Below are 9,709 nucleotides of genomic sequence, written 5' to 3'. Positions count from 1 at the left end.
TATATATATATATATATATATATATATATATATATTATATATATATATATATATTATATGCTGGTACTTTTATAACGAATATATCTTCTCCTTGACTGTATTAACTGTTAGAAAAGAGTTTTGCAACATTTACAGATTCCTTATTTAGCTTAGAGTTATAGGATGTCTTAAAATGTATGTTCAGATTTCAGATAGCATAATTTAAAAGTTAATATAATGTAGAATGTAAAAAGAGAGAGATTAACTTTGTCTGTTCCAAACTAGAAATTGTTTCAGTAATATGTCAACACCTCAGATTAAGAGGAACTCGAGTTTCCGTTCTGTTTTCATAACATGTCAATCTTAATCAATCTTACTTGCTCGAGGAGTCTGTTTCGTTGAGTACGTGTCTTTGTTGAGCATACAACGTCATGACTGGTTTCATACATGTATGTCTTTGCGAAAACCACGTGTACATTTCACGATTTTTCTGTAAAGTTACGTCATATTAGAAGCTTCTAGAAAGATTGCACAATCTTTCACAAGCCCAAAACGTTTTGAGCCTGTCAGTCTCTTGAAGTGCCCATACAAGGAGAAAAAGAGATTCATTCAGACTCATCCTCATAGTGTTTAGATCTCCTCTCTCTCTCTCTCTCTTTCTCTCTCGCCATACTTGATATTACAGTAAAGTAAAGATTTATACTTAGACATTGGTCACTCGTGAATTTTAGATTTCAGATTTCTTAGTTATTTAGCATTATTTAGTGATTTTTGTGGAATCTGAACAAACATTGTACAAGTGTGTAACGGCGCCTTTTTCTTTTTTGAAATATGGTGAGTTGTGTGGTGAAATTGTGAAACAAGCTGCAGCAAAAAGAAATTGGTACCGAGGTAATGTGTTAATTTAAGTTTATTAGTTGCAACTAATAGTTATAATGGTTTAGAGAACTAATAGTTACAGTGGTTTGAGTGAAACGATTTAAATTTTTACACATTGCAAATTTTTGTGTTTTGTGTTTGTTTCATTTGAGGTAATTTTTGTGTGTGCATTTATCCATTTTTTCTTATTGAGGTGTGTGTTTTTATTTTATATTCTGTGTGATTAGTGCTTTTTACAATTTTGGTGTTTTCCACAGTCTTCTGTGCTTTCATTTGCATTCACAATTTAATTAACTTAGTTATTTTCAATAATTAATCATTGCACATTTAATTGAATTTAACATTTGTGAATGAATTTGCATTTACTTAGAATTCTTTCAAGTTTTATTGTTGTTTAGCACGTGAATTATTTTCCAAATTTTAATTATTACCTAACACTTCTGAATTTTGATTGAATTAATGTTCTTAAATTTTGTGATAAATTAATTTTGATTTAATTTTACTTAATTAATTCAAGAATCAATTAAACTTTGCTTTGTTTTCAAGTAACAGTAATTTCCCTGATATTATGAATTTCACTAATAAATTTTGAGTTTGATAAATTTTTGTATTTAAAATTTTTATAAGTGTTTTCTTTTTCACCAGTATAAGTAAATAATTATATGATTTGCTTAGGTATGAACATAGATTGGTAATTGAGCTGTTTTCCTTCAATTTACTTGAAGTGAGTTAGAACCAGGGAAGTACTTGGACTTTTGAAATCAGGGAAGTACTTAGACTTTTAAAGTTGTTGATGAAGTGATGCCCTTTAATTAATTTGATTACATATAGATTACCTCACACCTCTTTTGATGAACTTAGTCTGATTTTCTGCAATACTGGTAAGTTGTTTAAGGGATCACTGTTGCCTTTAGAGTGTTCAGTCGTTTAGTACCCGTGATGAAGGTTTAGGTGTCTAGCTGTTGTGAGGTAACAATTAATGAGTGGTAAGTGTAGTAACCAGATACTTGGCACTTCGTCACAATTTATATATATATATATATTATATATATATATATATATATATATATATATATAAAGACATTTTCAAAAATGTGATGGAGAATATTAATCTGTTTATACTAGCCAGGTCTTAATGCTACCTTTCTAGTTCACTTGAGCGCAAGTCGATCGGTGAGGTAACCTCTGACGTAGCCTAATATATATATATATATATATATATATATATATATATATATATATATATATATATATATATATATATATATATATATATATATATATATATCAAAATAAATTTAATGGTACTTGATTGTATGCTTACGTTCTGGTGAAATCGCAGCTAGTACGAGACTCAGCGACCTCATTTGTGGTTATTCGTGATGTCGTCTTCCCCTCGTTGCTACGTAATGTTGGTCTCTCCTTGGATAACGCTATTTCGATTATTCAAAGAAACCTCATAATCACACGAGTTAATAAAATAAAATGGAAAAGTAAATCCACAATAATATGTCTGTTTGATCTTGTTATTTAAAATATCATCGAAAGCTTTCTGCTTTGTATTTTAAATAACAAGATCAAACAGACATATTATTATGGATTTACTTTTCCATTTCGATTATTAATAATCAAATAGAACTTATATATTCGTTACGAGAATAAAACCTGATAAGTATATTGAAAACCGATACCATCATCTACGAATGAGAGAAGTGTTTTGGGTATTTGCATGAAATACCATCGTAACTATTTTGTTAAAAAAAACTTTCAAACTGAATGTAATGAAAAATAATTGAAAGGCGAACCCGACTTTGCCACTTAATGTTTGGCTCTGTTTGGATAACGCTAAATCGATTAATAATAATAATAATAATAATAATAATAATAATAATAATAAATAAATAATAATAATAATCAATAATAATAATAATAATAATAATAATAATAATAAACTTACATATGCGTTACCAGAGAGAAAAATAAGTATATTGAGAACCGATTCCAACATCTACGAATGAAAGAAGTATTTCTGGTATTTAAATGCAACACCATCGAAAATATTTTGTTAAGAAACTTTCAAATCGAATGTGATGAAAATGAATTCAAAGGCGAACTCGTTATTGCGGTCCGAACAACTTTGCTCCCTGAACATTATTTTCCTCTCGAGAAAACGCTGGAACTTTCCATAAATGCTAAAGTTGTCAAACACCACTTTTTTTTTTTTTTATTATTATCTAATAGCCCCAGCAATTTTGCGGGTTATGAAGACGAAATAAAAACACTGATACTTTACGCTTAAATACAAATGTGACTAAGTTCATGAATGTTAACGCACAACTAACAGGCCATTTCAGAATATTCGAATGAAGAATTCTTTAAGGACGTAAACAGACAAAACTTAAGTTGTTCCAAAGGTATAATGCATTGTGTGTGGTTTATGCTGACATATACACGTACAGTAGATATTCAAATAATGACTTCATTTCCAATTTATTAGTGAGGCTCATGTCGAAGGTCAAATGACAAGGACAGCCGTTCTTGTCGATGAAAGTATAACGTTCGCTGAGAAAGAGTGAGAGTCTAGACCGGTGGTAATTCCATTGAGGGGTGAGAGATGTGTATTTCTGGTGATAAAGTTCACTCTCGACGTGATTCGGAAGTCACGTAAAGCCGCTGGTCCCGTTGCTGAATAACCACTGGTTACTAAGAAATTGTGAAAAAAGAATATTTAGTGATATTCAGATGATGATGATGATAAAAGAATATTCACTGGTAATAAAATGAGAGAGAGAGAGAATATAAAAATATCTCTGATATCAGCAAACAAAGTTTCAAGACATATAATAGACAAATGAAATGTATACAATATATAATCATTTGAATTTAAGCTTTTTTTCTGTAATACTTCGATCATCTGAATTGCTATACAATAAAATAAAGGTAAAGGTGCCTATCAAACTCAAAATACAATGTGAGCTCACCTTTAGATAAGATCACTGAAGTTAGTTTTAGCGAGTTCCTTGTGCTTCATGCCTTCTGCAGAGAGATTTTATTTATATCAGGCAGTCATTTAGTAGGCTTCATTCTCAGATCACCTCGTTTAGCGACATCCAGACGATTTCTTTTCTTCAGTAGCAAATCATTCACAGCACTAAGTCCACATTCAGCTGAATTTGAAGATGGGAACGGTAATTAACAACATTTTTCTTGCCGAGGTTGTTGAATTCGGGTACTATTTAGTTTCCGTCAAAGCCACGCCGACATCGCTCCTTTTATACTGAATCAGGTTATACTGTATCAAGATTTAGCTGACGCATCATTTTGTATTTCCGAGAATCGTTCTTGGTACTGAATAGATATTATGGGATCCATTTGATGGTTGTAATGGTGGTGATAATATATGCAGTACATATGCAATTATACATGTGCATACACACAAGTATTTTTATTATTCCTAGTGTACATACATACACCGTAAGTATTAAACTCGCACAGGCACTCATACTCACACAGACTTAATAGAAAAAATTAACTCATTCTCGAATTGGCAACCTTTCAAAATCAAATTACCTCTTAAATTACGCCCGACGTTGGGACCCACCGGTCTAAACACTATTACACGGTGATGTTTCCCATCTGCTCGTTTTAGTTACTTATAAATGGGAAATTGTGCACTGACAACTTGTGTGACCTGCAGGAACACCAGTTTAATGTTCCCTCTCTCTCAAGCTCATCAGATGAAAGATGATTTTACTTGTGTCACGTAATTAACATAACGAGAATACCTTGTAGGTGTGGGCGTTGGTAGCATGATAAACTGCCCAATATACTATGAGAAGATCCAGGCCCGTACCCAATTTTTTTTTTTTTTTTTTTTTTTTGTCGGGGGAGGGGGTCGTTTTCCCAAAACTGGACCTTTTCTTTTATAAATGTCATTGCATATATAGGTATATACAAGATGAACTACTTGAAAATGTTATTTTAGTTGTATTAAGAAGAAAAATTGAGTATGCGGTCTATACTCTTCTACCCGATTAGATGTTATTCAAGGTACTGACTTTAGTCAACCGAATTTGACTTAAAATCACTTACAAATATGGTGGCCTATACCATATTCCTATTATCACTCTTGTATTTCCTACTACTAAAGAATGATGTTAATGTTTCATAACAAAATTTATAAAAAAGGACTTGCCAAAAAAACAAAAGATTGTTATGTATTACTTTGTAAGTGCAGGTCAATGAAAAGGACAGTCACAGAAAATATGGACTTCCAGAAATTTTTTTTTTGGGGGGGGCTCCCCCCCCCTCGACACCCGCCCCCCCTCGGTGCAGGCCTGAGATCTGTGGTATGTAATATCAATGCAGCCTCAAATTAGTGTACATAGGGCGCTATGATTAGCGTATTTCCTTTTTGTGCATGGATAAAATTATTGTGGTTATTATGATTTGTCTCTAGATAGACTCGGGTTTGGCAGAAAAGAGCAAGTTGTTTTGAGATCATTTTCTAATGATAAATAGCTTGGCACCTCGACTAAAATCAGTGGCAAGATAATAATGTCTGCATGCTTCTTGCTAAACTGCAGGTTGATTTCTGTATGTAATAATAAATCTATACTGTTTTTTTTTCCATCTGTCCCTGGGTATCACTGCGACGCGGGCTTTAAATAGTTACGCTATGTGTAAGTTTTAGGTAAATAAAAGGATATCTTGGTGTACATTTGCAACTGAAAAGTGTTTTGATAATTTACTCTATGCGAATTACACCGTTAATATTATTTAAAGCCCGGGACGCAGTGTTACCATGCACAAACACCACAGGCGGATGGACAGATGGAAAAAAACAGAGTGTAGTTGGGGGATGCGTATGTACATAGACTGCACGTGAACCACCATAATTAATGGCAATTGTTGGTAATCAAAACCTCTTACTTTCGATACAACTAAATAAACTACACTCTTCAGAAAAGGACTTTCTTTTTCAGCACCAACGGTTCCTAGCATTATGAGTTGTGTGGAGTTTTGTATAATCCGCTTTTCATATCACAAATCGTGAAAAAAATCTACAATTTAAGGGTCACTTTTTAGCCGCAATAATTACAAGATAACAGCTGTAAGACTTGAATTTTGCGTCAAAGGATACTCACCGCTCACTCAGGAGTAAGGCTCTCCTCCAGCTGGGCAGTTAACCACTATAATAACCAGCAAATGAGTGTTACGCGGCCCTACCCAGAGTAGAAGCAATACCGTACCGTAATTTTGTACCGTACCCTCAGTCATGTTTCCATACCGTGCAGTACGGTAAAGATAACGTACCGTAATTCCGTACCTTTAACGTACTATAAGCTAACTCAATTTACATCAGCAAAATCTCTTCTATATTAAAATTTCAATGTTAACAGGTGTTAATTAGCCAATTGACTTTACATATACACGTTTATATATTCAATTGTTGCAATGATAACAATGATGATGATAATGATGATGATGATAGTATTAACAGTATGGTTCCTCCTAGCAGTAATTGCTAAGTAATATATACAAGCCTAAGGTAAGGTACGGTACGGAATTTGCCCATTTTTTTCCGTACCTGAACTGTACCGTACCGTACTTTGGTAAAACGATCGTACCGTAAACATGGACTAAATATCAACCGTACCGTACCTTACCGTACCGTAATGCCGCCAGCCTTGAGTAGAAGTGATCTGGGAAGGAAACAACTAAGCAACAGGCCCCAGTTTCCCTGCAAACCAGGTGTGTGATTGAACTTCTATCCTGTCTTTGTGTTTTGGAATGACATCAACAAGACCTAGCAAGCTCTACCTCCAAAATCACGTTATTTCATAACAGATTACGAAGATCCATATTCATACTTTGACAAAATCTGTCATAAACCTTTAAGCGTTTGTCCTTCTAATAACAATAGCACAAGCCACGTAAAAAGTTTTAATGTATATGAAAAAACAACAGTTATCAAAATGAATTTCCATCTTTATTTTAATCTTCATAATGTATTGTAATATGTTTTGTTTTAAAACCCAGATGAATCATTATATTTTTTCTCGGCATAAAGAAATGCACTCGCAAGAATACTTAAAGTAGGAGACGTCATGTCGACACTTTCAAGATTATCCACTAAGTGAGGTGTGCTGATGATGAAAAATAGTAACGTCTCATTGCCCTAAATGACACTAAAACGCCGATGGGGATGGATGATCTTCTCATCTTGAAAAAGCTAACTTTCTTCCCTATATAATCCAATTTTATCATGTACAAATGTACAAAAATTTCTATTCTTTCGCGAAAATTATAGACTTTAGAAAGATCTTCTGGGGTGTCCATAATATAGTAAGATTACTGAGATAAATAGAGTTATTAGAGGACATTCTAGATGTGCGAAGGCAAAAGTTCTAGTGATCTGCTAGAAACTACGGTTGACTCCAGAATCTCTAGAATTCTCGAACCTGTGGAAAATGGGATTCTTCTGTCAGTGACCTTTGTGTGTGTGTGTGTGTGTGTGTGTGTTAAGAGAGAGAAAGAGGGGGGGATACATTCCACTAACTTGATTCAGATTAAAGCACGCAATACTTTTTTGCCCCTCTATCTCTCTACCTCTCTCCCCGTCGGTGGTGGCGGCGGCGTTGTTCATTAATTTGGTAATTATGCATTTTTTCTTCCTAAACGCTGTATGAAGCAGGGAACTTTTGCCAAGGAAAATGTCCCTGAAAATGAGGCTCTGGAGATTAACGCCGCATGCTTTTCGCGGAGCCTGAGGGGCGTTTTGCACTTTTCTTTTAACCTGCGTAATTATGAATGTGTGAGGTCGATTATCATTACGTTTAATCGCAAGGCTGGAATCGATCTCCATGCACAAGGACACACACACACACACACACACCAACTTAGAAATGATTTTAGAGAAAATGAGACTGAAACTCAGTATCCGAATTTAGCTTCACGGCGTCAACAACTACGAGGGAGGATTATGTTAAGTGATGCATCCTAACGTCTTTTGTTTTCGGCTGCGTTATATCAGATTTATGCGAGAGATTCTTAAAAACTGTTTATGATCAGCAGTTTATTTTTCGCCATGATTTCCTGTTCAAAAGTAGTTTTTAGTTTTCTGTAAAATGAGACGATTGAGATATCTGTCTGTCCGGACTTGTTCTGTCCGCCCTCAAATCTTAAAAACTAGTGAGGCTAGAGGGCTGCAAATTGGTATGTTGATCGTCCATACTCCAATCATCAAACATACCATATTGCAGCCCTTTAGACTCAGAACTTTTAAAGATTTTATTTATGGTTAAAATTAGCCATGTTCGTACGCCTAGCAACGGTATAGGACAAACTACCACCAGGCTGTGGGTGAAAGTTTCATGGGCCGCAGTTCATACATCGATCCTTCGGTGCAATTTTTTTGTTTTCTGATGTTTTGGGGGAAAATGCGGCAAAGCAGGAAGTGACAACCTTCGATGGGGAGGTGTCATGCAATGTGCCTACGAAACTAACTAACTTCCCGATCTAACACAACCTGATTTTACTCAAACTAGCCTGACTTGGCTAAAAGGACTTCGACACCAGATGGCTATTATGTGATCCCGCAAAAAGACATTAAATCCCAGAAAAAGGGGAAAATCGTTATAAACATTTCAGTTTGAAAAATAGTTATTGGCGTTGTTTGGAATATAATTACATTAACAAAAGCTGAAAAGAAAGTATGCCTCTTCCTGTGAGAAGTTTAAGTGGGAAATTTCACTCGCTATTTTAGGCTCAGTGCCTGATTTCCCCTGAGATAGTAATGATCATGGAAAAAGAGGCATGGATATTGAAATTCATCAACATTCAAATTTGTTGTGTAAGGAGGAAATAGACACATGACTAGAACTATGAGGTGCGTTACACAGTAGGTATAGTTCATGGTGGACTTATCAATAACTATGAGATTCAGGGCCTCTGTAACACGGTTTTTTCGCAATAACTTTTTATTTATGCATTTCATAAATATAACACTTATTCAGAATACACATTATATATACACATAAATTTTGATTGCATTCTGCATTACGTAGGTTGAATAAATTTGGTACTTACAATGTAAACGTGACTTTTTTTGAAGACGGGCCAACTTACTCAGAGAAAAGGTTTCGAACGCACTCGTTACGTAACTTATGACAGCATTTCTTCCCTCTTTCTCGATGGATGATTGGCTATACGTAACGAAGGCTACACCTCTGGCAACAATGACAAACAAATTTAAATACAGCAAAGCAGCACACCTTTATGAATTCTGAAACCTCTCCACTGATAATTGTCATAATGAACAAACCAACAAAATATGTTAATAAATACAAAAACTCTTCGATTATTAGTCTAACTCCCAAAATAAGCTTCCTAGGAAATTGCAGTCTACTTTATAGGTCACAATCAGATTGACAAGATGTAGGGAATAGTTGGTAATTTTCAAAAACATAGTAGACAAGCTTGATTTGATAATTGCTATGTCCAATGTCAAGCAATTTTTATTTATTGGCTATCAACCTATTTACTGAAAAAAATAGCCGGTACCGTATTTTGGCTTTAAACCTTCACCAGTAATTATCGTCAGAATGATAACTTCATGAGGCTCCACCCACTTTGGCCTCGTTATAATTCAGGATAACACTGAAGGCTATCATGGGCATTGTTGGATTACAAAATTTAACTTCTGGCTATAAAAACTCTTTTCTCGAGTAGTTGTAAGAAGTGCTAAATGATCCTCAAGGATTCCAGCAGTTGGCCTAAACGTTTAATTCATGTATATTACGCATATACTGTTGCGGCACTTCTGCTACAGTAATATTACTACGCTAGC

This window comes from Macrobrachium nipponense, chromosome 41, assembly GCF_015104395.2.
Source record: "Macrobrachium nipponense isolate FS-2020 chromosome 41, ASM1510439v2, whole genome shotgun sequence".
Taxonomy (NCBI): Eukaryota; Metazoa; Arthropoda; class Malacostraca; order Decapoda; family Palaemonidae; genus Macrobrachium; species Macrobrachium nipponense.
The sequence above is the reverse complement of the archived record's forward strand: the minus strand, read 5'-3'. Positions refer to the sequence as shown.